We start from the raw sequence: 10,149 nt of genomic DNA, 5'->3' as shown, positions 1-10,149 counted from the left end.
GCAGCACCTGTATCCAACTGGGATACACTTAGAAGAGAATTTTTGGAAAAGTTCTTTCCAGCTGAAGTTACTGATAAATTGAGGAAAGATATTTCCATGATTGTTCAGGATGATTCTGAAACTCTCTATGAGTATTGGGAGCGCTTCAATAATCTTCTGGAAGCTTGCCCCCACCATATGATTGACAAGATAGTGTTACTCGGTTATGTCACATAGGGCATGAGGCCCCAAGACAAGACCACATTGGAAAGTGCTAGCAATGGGTCTATGAAAAAGTATAAGACCACTGATGAGGCATGGCAACTGATCAGCGACTTAGCTGAATCTACTAGGAATCACAGGCAGAAACAAGGTCGTTCAAAAGCCGTTGCAGAAGTATCCTCTAGCAGAGAGACTGCTGCTCTAACTCAGAGTATCTGTGAAATGACCAACTTGCTGAAGCAAATGCAATTGAATCAACAACAAGTTCAACAAGCTCAACCTTCTCCAGCGCAGCAAAACCAACAGTTAGTCCCACAAAGAGTTTGCAAAATCTGTACTGATTATAGCCATTATACTGACGAATGTCCGCAGCTCCAGCAGGAAGACAACACCGTCGCAGCCACTCATAACTTCTATGACCGCCCCAACCAAGGGTACAATCAAAGTGGCAATTACAATCATGGATGGCAGGACAATTCTAACCAGAATTGGAGGGACAACAACAACAACAGAGGAGGCAGAGATAATCAGGAAAATCAGAGGTGGAATAACAACAACAACAGGCAGCAGAATTAGAATCAGCCTTACAGAGCACCTCACCTAAGGCAATCCCAAGGACCACAGAATACCCTACAGCAGACCTCTCCAATTACCTATCCTTCTTCTTCTGCTAATGATGACTTACTACAATCAATTGATCGGAAATAACAGACCATGGAGAATAAGATTAATGCCACTCTAAATGGTCTGAACGCTACTTTGCAGGCTCTTGTCTCCCAGATTGGATCAATGAACAACTCCAATAATCAACCTTTGAGTTCCAGTGGAATTTCCTCTCAACCATTACCCAATCCCAAGGGTGGTATTAATGCCATCACCCTAAGGTCCGGAACCACACTGCAGGAGAGGAACCAGGAGGAGCCAAGCTCACCAGAACATGCCTCAGCTGAAGAGGTAGTGGAAATAGAAGATGTTGAAGAGGAAGAAGACATACAGGACATGGCTGAAGAAGAAGAAGTGCAGCCACAAGAGGAAGCATCAAAGGGCGCAGACACTGTAGAAGACACCACTCCCATTCCATTTCCACAACTTGCAAGGAAGCCCAAGAAGCAGCTGGAACCTGATCCAAAAATGGTAGAGATATTCAAAAAGGTTGAGGTAATTGTTCCTCTATTTGATGTTATTCAACAGGTACCTAAGTATGAAAAGTTTCTAAAAGATTTATGTATACATAAAGACAAAATTAATGAATTAGAAACTATTCCTTTAGGAAGTTCCATATCTGCTTTAATGGGAGGTTTACCTGAAAAGTGTAGTGACCCAGGTCCTTGTATAGTTAATTGTACTATTGATGGTGTGATAATTTCTGACTGCATGTGTGATTTAGGAGCATGTGTGAGTATAATGCCTTTGTCTATATATGATGTTTTGAGGCTCCCTCCCTTAAAAAGGTCGGTAGCTCGTTTTGTGTTAGCATATAAAAGCATTATTACAGTGGTTGGAGTTGCTGAAGATGTCTTAGTGGGCATTAAGGGACTCACGTTCCCCACTGATTTTTATATCCTAGAAATGCCCCAAAATGACTCAGACAAGCCATCATCAATCCTACTCGGAAGGCCATTCTTGAAGACCTCAAAGTTTAAATTAGATGCTTTTTTAGGAACATACTCTTTTGAAATAGATGGCCGAATAGTGATCTTCAACCTGAATGGAGTTATGACGCACCCTCCGGAGGATCACTCTATCCTCAAGTGTGACATTATAGATGAAACCGTGGCTGAAGTTCACCAGGAGGAATTTGAAGAGAAGCACGCAGGACAAGGCCCAAGTGTGGGGACATTCTCAGAGGACAATGACAGTGCTTTACCACTATTACCAGCTCCAGACAACCCAGAGCCTGAACATGATCAGAAGTTAGAATTAAAACCCCTTCCTCCACACCTCAAATATGCTTACCTTGAAGACGGGCAGAAGTTTCCGGTTATCATTGCAAGGGAACTCACTTCTCAACAGGAAGAGCAGCTACTTGGTGTGCTGAGGAGGCACAAGAAGGCAATTGGTTGGAGTTTGGCAGACATAGTAGGCATCAATCCTCAAGTCTGTGAGCATAGGATATTTTTAGAAGAGGGAGCAAGACCTGTCCGTCAACCCCAGAGAAGACTGAACCCCACTATCCTAGAGGTTGTCAAAAAGGAAGTGACTAGACTACTAGAGGCAGATATCATCTATCCCATCTCAGACAGTGAATGGGTAAGCCCAGTACAAGTGGTGCCAAAGAAGTCTGGAGTCACTGAAGTGAAGAATGAGCATGGAGAGCTCCTGACAACCAGAGTTCAGAACGCGTGGAGGGTCTGCATTGACTACAGACGCCTCAACCAAGCAACCCGTCAGGATCACTATCCTCTTCCATTCATTGATCAAATGCTGGATCGCCTGTCAGGTAAATCGCATTATTATTTTTTAGATGGTTACACAGGTTATTTCCAGATTCATATAGCTCCTAAGGATCAGGAAAAGACCACTTTTACATGTCCTTTTGGGACTTATGCTTACAAGAGAATGCCCTTTGGCTTGTGCAATACACCAGCTACTTTCCAAAGGTGCATGATGAGTCTTTTCTCTGATCTTATTGAGGACTATATGGAGGTTTTTATGGATGATTTTAGTGTATACGGCGATTCCTTTAGCCTTTGCTTAGATGGATTATCTAGAGTATTAGATAGATGTGTCAGTACAAACCTGGTATTAAATTTTGAAAAATGTCACTTTATGGTTAAACAAGGGATTGTACTAGGACATGTTGTGTCTAACACTGGCATTTTTGTAGATCCAGCAAAGGTGGATGTTATTTCTAGTTTACCTTACCCCTCTTCTGTGAGGGAGGTCCGTTCTTTTCTTGGCCATGCAGGTTTTTACAGGAGGTTCATTAAGGACTTCAGTAAGGTAACACTTCCCTTATCCAGATTACTGTAGAAAGATATTGAGTTTGAGTTCAGTGAAAATTGCAAACAAGCGTTTGATAAGCTGAAAACCGCACTGACTCAAGCCCCAATTGTGAGAGGACCAGACTGGAGCCAACCATTTGAAATAATGTGTGATGCTTCCAACCATGCTGTAGGAGCAGCACTGGCTCAGCGTGAAGGTAAGGATCCTTTTGTTATTGCTTACGCGTCTAAAACTTTAGATGCCGCTCAGTCGAATTACACTACTACTGAGAAAGAGCTTCTTGCTATTGTTTTTGCTCTGGATAAATTCCGAGCCTATTTACTTGGTACTAAAGTAGTAGTGTATTCAGACCACGCAGCTCTAAAGTATTTATTAGCTAAAAAGGAGTCCAAACCAAGGCTTATACGTTGGATACTGCTATTACAAGAATTTGATTTAGAAATTAAGGATAGGAGTGGTAACCAGAATTTAGTGACAGACCACTTGAGTCGCCTTGAACATATTACAGATGACTCCACTCCTATAGCTGATAATTTCCCATTTGATAACCTGCAAGCAGTATCTGAGATAGTCCCTTGGTATGCACCTGTAGCTAATTATCTAGTTAGCCGCACTTTTCCTCCAAATTTTTCTAAGCATCAAAGAGACAAGCTGAAAAGCGAGTCTAAATATTATATATGGGATGACCCATATTTATGGAGATGTGGCGCTGACCAGGTAATTAGACGGTGTGTGCCTCAATCAGAATTCCAGTCCATCTTAGAGGCTTGTCACTCATCTGAGAGTGGAGGACATTTTGGCCCTCAAAGAACTGCTAGAAAAATCTTAGACTGTGGATTCTGGTGGCCTACTCTTTTTAAGGACGCTGCTGAATTTTGTAGATCTTGTTTTCCATGCCAGAAATTTGGTAATATATCCAGGAGGGATGAGATGCCTCAACAGATTATGTTTTTTTGTGAAATTTTTTATGTTTGGGGCATTGACTTCATGGGTCCATTTCCAAATTCTAATGGTTATTTCTATATATTGTTAGCTGTGGATTACGTTTTCAAATGGGTGGAAGCAATTCCTACCCGCACTGATGATACTAACACCATTGTTTTCTTTGTGAGAAACCATATTATTTGTCGCTTTGGATCACCACGAGCAATCGTGAGCGATCAAGGCACCCATTTTTGTAACAGGAGACTAACAGGACTAATGAAGAAGCATGGGATAATTCATAAAGTTACAACAACCTACCATCCTCAGACTAATGGGCAAGCCGAGATGTCAAATAGAGAGATAAAGCGTATCTTGCAGAAGATAGTCAAACCTCATAGAAGAGACTGGAGCACCGGGCTACAAGATGCACTCTGGGCATACAGAACAGCATACAAAACACCCATTGGGATGAGTCCTTTTCGCTTAGTTTATGGAAAATCTTGTCATCTCCCTGTTGAAGTAGAGCACAAAGCCTTCTGGGCAGTAAAGGAATGCAACATGGGAATTGAAAAAGCGGAGCTAAAAGGAAGTTGCAACTGCAGGAACTGGAGAGCATTCGCCTAGAAGCTTATGAGAACTCAAGACTATACAATGAGAAGATGAAGGCTGTACATGATCAGCACATCAGGAGGAAAGAGTTCCAACCTGGGGACTCAATCCTCCTTTATAAATCTCGACTGAGGCTCATGCCAGGCAAGTTGAGATCAAGATGGGAAGGTCCATACAGAGTAGAGAAGGCCGAACCGTACGGAGTTTATCACCTAAGCCATCTTTCAAGCTCTGAACTTATCAAAGTTAATGGACATCGTTTAAAACTGTACCATGGCGAGAAGCTGAAGAAAAACAAGGAGTTTGAGATCTTCCTCTTGGAAGATCCCCACATAGCCGAAGACTGAGTTAGTGGAGCGTCCAACTTACGGACGTTAAAGCAAAGTGCTAGATGGGAGACAACCCACCATGGTATGATCGTTCTTTTCTTTATTTTTAGTTTTCTTATTCAATAACTCTTCTCCTCATTAGTACATTTCGTGCATCTGCATTTCCATACTTTTATTTTTAAAAAAAAACAAAAAAAACAAAAAAAAAAATTTTCACGCGACGCGACCGCCTCATTGACGCGTCCGCGTCATAGATGTGGGAGAGATTAATAAATTAAACAGAGAGTCACGCAAGAGCGTGGCTGGAGGCGTGCCAATGGCACAAATTGTCCCACGCGACCGCGTCATATGGGAATAATGGCCTCCCACGCGACCTCGTGCCCCACGCGGCCGCGTGACCAGAATTTCGACGTCAAAGTGGTGCACACCCGAAAGTTGTGCTAGAGTGGTGCTGGACTGGCGCTGGACGCGCAGTCCCTCTCACGCGATCGCGTGCCCCACGCGGCTGCGTCGTACCCCAATAATTGACCACTCACGCGATCGCATGCCCCATGCGATCGCGTCACCCAAAATTTGGCATGTAATGATTTTGAACAGAGAGTTGTGCGAGTGCGAGGCTGCCTCCGCGCCAATGGCATAAAACGGGTCACGCGACCGCGTGACCGATGCGACCGCGTCATTTAGTTCAGCGCAAGTCGCGCGATCGTGTGCCCCACGCAACCGCGTCGCCTGCGCCGCACAGTTTTCTTAATTTGCCAATTATCATATCTTTCTCCCCCCAAATCCTATTTTCTCTTTTCCCTCCTTATTTCTTCTCCCTCCCTTCCTTCCTTCTTCCTTCTTTCTCACTTTTTCCTCTCTCTCACCCCCATTAACAAGGTTTTTCTTTCTCCTTCCCTCCTTACTTTTCTATTATTCTTCTTATTTTTATATGCCATCTTCTTTTCTTTTCTTTTTACCTTCATTATTCATCTTTTCTTTTTCTTTCTTTCTCCTTTTTACTTGGTGTTATAAATTTATTTGAGTCATTGTTTTTCATTATATGCTTGTGGATTGTTGTAAATTTGTTTGACAATTATATATTGCTTTTTAAGGGATTACTTGCATGTTCAAATTCTTATTTTCAAGAGCTTCTTCTACATGCATGCTATGTGTTTGTGAAAAAACGCATATGGCATTATGAACTTCTCTACATTTTTCTACTCTAATATTCAATGCTTGTTTTTCACAAATTCCCTTTACTATTTTATTCATTGAATTTAATTGTCAATACAAATGTGATAGTTAGTTACGAGTGATAACATATTTAAATTGGACATTGAATGCTTGATATATGCTACTCATGCCTTTGCCTGCATGCCAATAAACCCCTTGCATTTATTTGTCCCCATATGCACTTGCTATATTTCTGTTGATGAACTTTTCACATGTAGTCCGGACCATGTGTTAACGTCATTCTTCTTTATTGTGCATTGATTATCACTCACATCGCCCTCTTCCTTGCTTTACACCTTTAAATTTAATTTACTTTCTCTTCCCTTTTTCAGGATGGCCACCAAGAAAGGAAAGGAGAAAGCTACTCCCAAACAACCAGCAAGAAGAGGAACAAAGAGAGCATTGGTGGCAGAACCCTCTTCAACTGCAGTAAAGCCCTCAACAAAGAAAACAAAAAGGATTATAAAGGTTGATGATAAAGAAAAAGCCTTCCCAGCAAAGGACACTGTGCGATTTCCCAATCGCTACTGTGAGCAGATGTTCCTCATCCTGACTGAAAGGAGTTACAACAACGAATACCTTCTTCTCCTCCCACCCAATATTACTACCTTTGTTGAGCCGCAAATTGCCCGAAGACAATGGGGTTTCCTACAAAGACAGCCAAGGCAGGTCAAAAATTGGTGGTGGCCAAAAATTGGTGGTGGCGGAAATTGGCGAGTTAAGAATGATTATAAAATATGCATTGCAAGTATAGTTCTCAACCAACCAGAAATCCGCTTATCAATTTAGAAGGGTGTCACAGAAATTAAAATTGAAATACTGGGAGTATGAATCCCAGGTCGTCTCCCAATGAGTTGCAGAAAAGTGTGCTATTTTATTGATCAGATGTTTTCAAAAAGGTTTGAGTTGAATGGCAGAAAATTAAATTAGAGAATTTATATAAATTTAAATAAAAGCCTTGACTGGGAGTTGATTAGCTGGAAGCTCTATTCTTGTTGGAGTACTCTCAAGATTAATTGACAATTGGGGGTTATTATGTTTAGTTGTCCCTTACTAAGTAAGGAAAAGTTAAACAAGTTGGGATGCTGTTTCTATCCACATGTTCCAATCCGCTCTTGGGAGGATTGATGTTAGTGACTAGAGAGCAATCCAACAATAAACCCAATTACAATCTTTCTCTTGAGCATCTCAACTCAAGGATTCCTTTCACTCAACTCCCCATCAAGTTAGGGAACTATTCGCTCATTGTAAATGTAAAATTCATAACATAAGAAAGGGGATTAAAGAAAGACATGATAAATAATGATCAAAAGATTAATTAAAAATAAAAGTAATTCTTGTATTAATAAATATTAAAATAATCCAATAGTAAAATTAAGTAAATTAAGGAACATGAAAGAGTAAGAGACAAGTAAAGAGAACGAACTAGAACGTCGAAGTCTTGATGAGGCAATAACTCTTCTCAATATCCCAATGCAAAAACAATGAAAAATAACAAATCCTAAAAACTATGAATGTGTAGAGAGAAAACCTAGAGGAGAGGAAAACTAGATCTAAAAAAACTAAAACTATGCGGAATGAATGTTGTTGTTGGTTTCTGCATGTTCTCTGGCTCTAGTCTGCTTTTCTGGGCCAAAAACTGGGTCAAAATCAGGCCCAAAATCGCCCCCAGCGATTCTGCTGATTATGCAGATCGCGCATGTCACGCGGACGCGTCATTCAGGCGAACACGTCATTCGGCGTTTCGCTTTGCCACGCGGGCGCGTTGTCCACGCTTCCGCGTCACTTGTGCAGTTTCCAATTCGCGCAGCCGCGTCATCCATGCGGCCGCGTCGCTTCTCGCTGGTCATCTCCTCAATTTCTTGTGTTCCTTCCATTTTTTTGCAAGCTTCCTTTCCAATCTCTAATTCATTCATGCCCTATAAAGCCTGAAACACTTAACACACAGATCACGATATCGAATGGAATAAAGGAGAAATAAAATACATAATTAAAAGTCTCTAGGAAGCAAGTTTTCAATCATGCATTAACTTTAGGAAGGAATTATAAATGCATGCTTATTTAATGAATAAGTGGGTAAAGATCATGATAAAACCACATAATTAAACACAATATAAACCATAAAATAGTGGTTTATCATGTGTTATGTGAAAAAGGTGGTGGCAATGCTAACGAGAGAGTGTGACTGAGATGAGAGTGTGTATGTTAGGGTTAGGGTTAGTTTGGTAATTTTTCAATAAAATTAGAGGTAATATAGTAATTGAAAACTAAATTTAACCCAACAAAATTAGAATACCATTTAATTATCAACTTACAAATTATTTTCAAATAAATACTCTTATTCAAAAATTAGAGATAATCAAATTAATTTTTCTTTATTAAAAAGATAAAATTGAAAATCTTAATATTCACATTAAGTCATATAAAATTCTCATTATTTTTGAATTATTAAAATTTTAAATTATAAATAAAAAAATACTCAATTATTATGAAAATTATATGAGTTATAATAAATTTTAAACTCAAAACCTCATAATTTTGCTTTAATTACCTTTTTGTAAGATAATTTTCAAAAAATAAAATCATAAATAAATATCATAGATCTCAAATAACTCATAATTTAATTTAAAAAAACAGTGATTTTACAGCTTTGTTAAAATGCTCTATAATACATGTGTGTATTAATTAGTGGTAAATTGATATCGATATCAATAATTAATTTTTATAGTTAATTTCGTACTACTAAAGATTATATATAGTGTTGCTTTCGTAGTTCATGAGTCTAAGTTTGAGAGATAATATTTTATTTAATTTTTTTAATTTGTTATTCTTCCTTAACTACTTCATTGAATAAAAATGTATTCTTCATTTTTCATCGAAGTTTATCATTTTAAAGTACAAGTTACAATTTTTTATGATATTTTTTTATGTAGTCATTTTTTTTTTTGATAATTTGATAATTGTTCTTACTCAAGTTTATTCTTTTCGTCTATCGAGCAATTGCTTCCAATGAGCTTTATAGGCCAAGTTCAAATTCTATCCCCTCTGTGCTTTATTTTACGTCTGTCCAAAAATCTTTGAATTAGAGCATATAATGAGATTGAATTTCTTCAATTTAGGTTCATTTTTGCTAGAATTGTGTCAAGTTTGGAGATGCAATTTCAAAACTTGGTATTGTATTTTTCTTTTAAACCTTTCATAATAAAAATAATTTTATAACATATTATGATTTTTTTTAGAAACTACCGGCCTTCTGGTGTATCAATGTAATGTCATTGATTGAAATAAAGGTCAATTTAGTTTCTTAGTGTGACTATTATATACCTTACCACATTACATAGATAGCGGATGATGAAGGTTATTTAACAAGAGGATGATCTGCATTTACATGGATTCTAAATGTTCGAACTGATGATATTGTTTCAGTTAGGTGTCGTTATGAGAGTGACTCTAATTTATATGTGTCTAAGGACTAGAATAGCTTAAATATTATATAAATAATAATTTAGTTTTAATATTAGTATTTTATTAAAGTAGATTTAGAAAAATTTTAATTGTTGCCTCAATTTATATAGTACGATTATTATTTTTGAATATATTATTTTTAAATTTAATTGTATGATTTTTTTAGTTTTTAAATTGTTTATTTTTATTTGCTCTCAATATAACTAAGAAAAAAATAAAATAATTAAGTTAAAAAATCTGCTAATAATAAATAATATCTTTGATATGATCATTATTTTAATCAATTGTGAAATTATTGTAAACAAACAAAATAATTAATAGTTGGGTTAAAATTTTGTTAACAATAGTATTTATTCAAAATTTTATATTTTTAATAATATATTTAGTTGGGTTAAAATTTTATTAACATATATATTAACGTATAATTAATTATACGTATAATCTTATGATAACCTATAAT

The sequence above is a fragment of the Arachis ipaensis genome, chromosome B09 (assembly GCF_000816755.2).
Source record: "Arachis ipaensis cultivar K30076 chromosome B09, Araip1.1, whole genome shotgun sequence".
NCBI classification, from domain to species: Eukaryota; Viridiplantae; Streptophyta; class Magnoliopsida; order Fabales; family Fabaceae; genus Arachis; species Arachis ipaensis.
The sequence above is the reverse complement of the archived record's forward strand: the minus strand, read 5'-3'. Positions refer to the sequence as shown.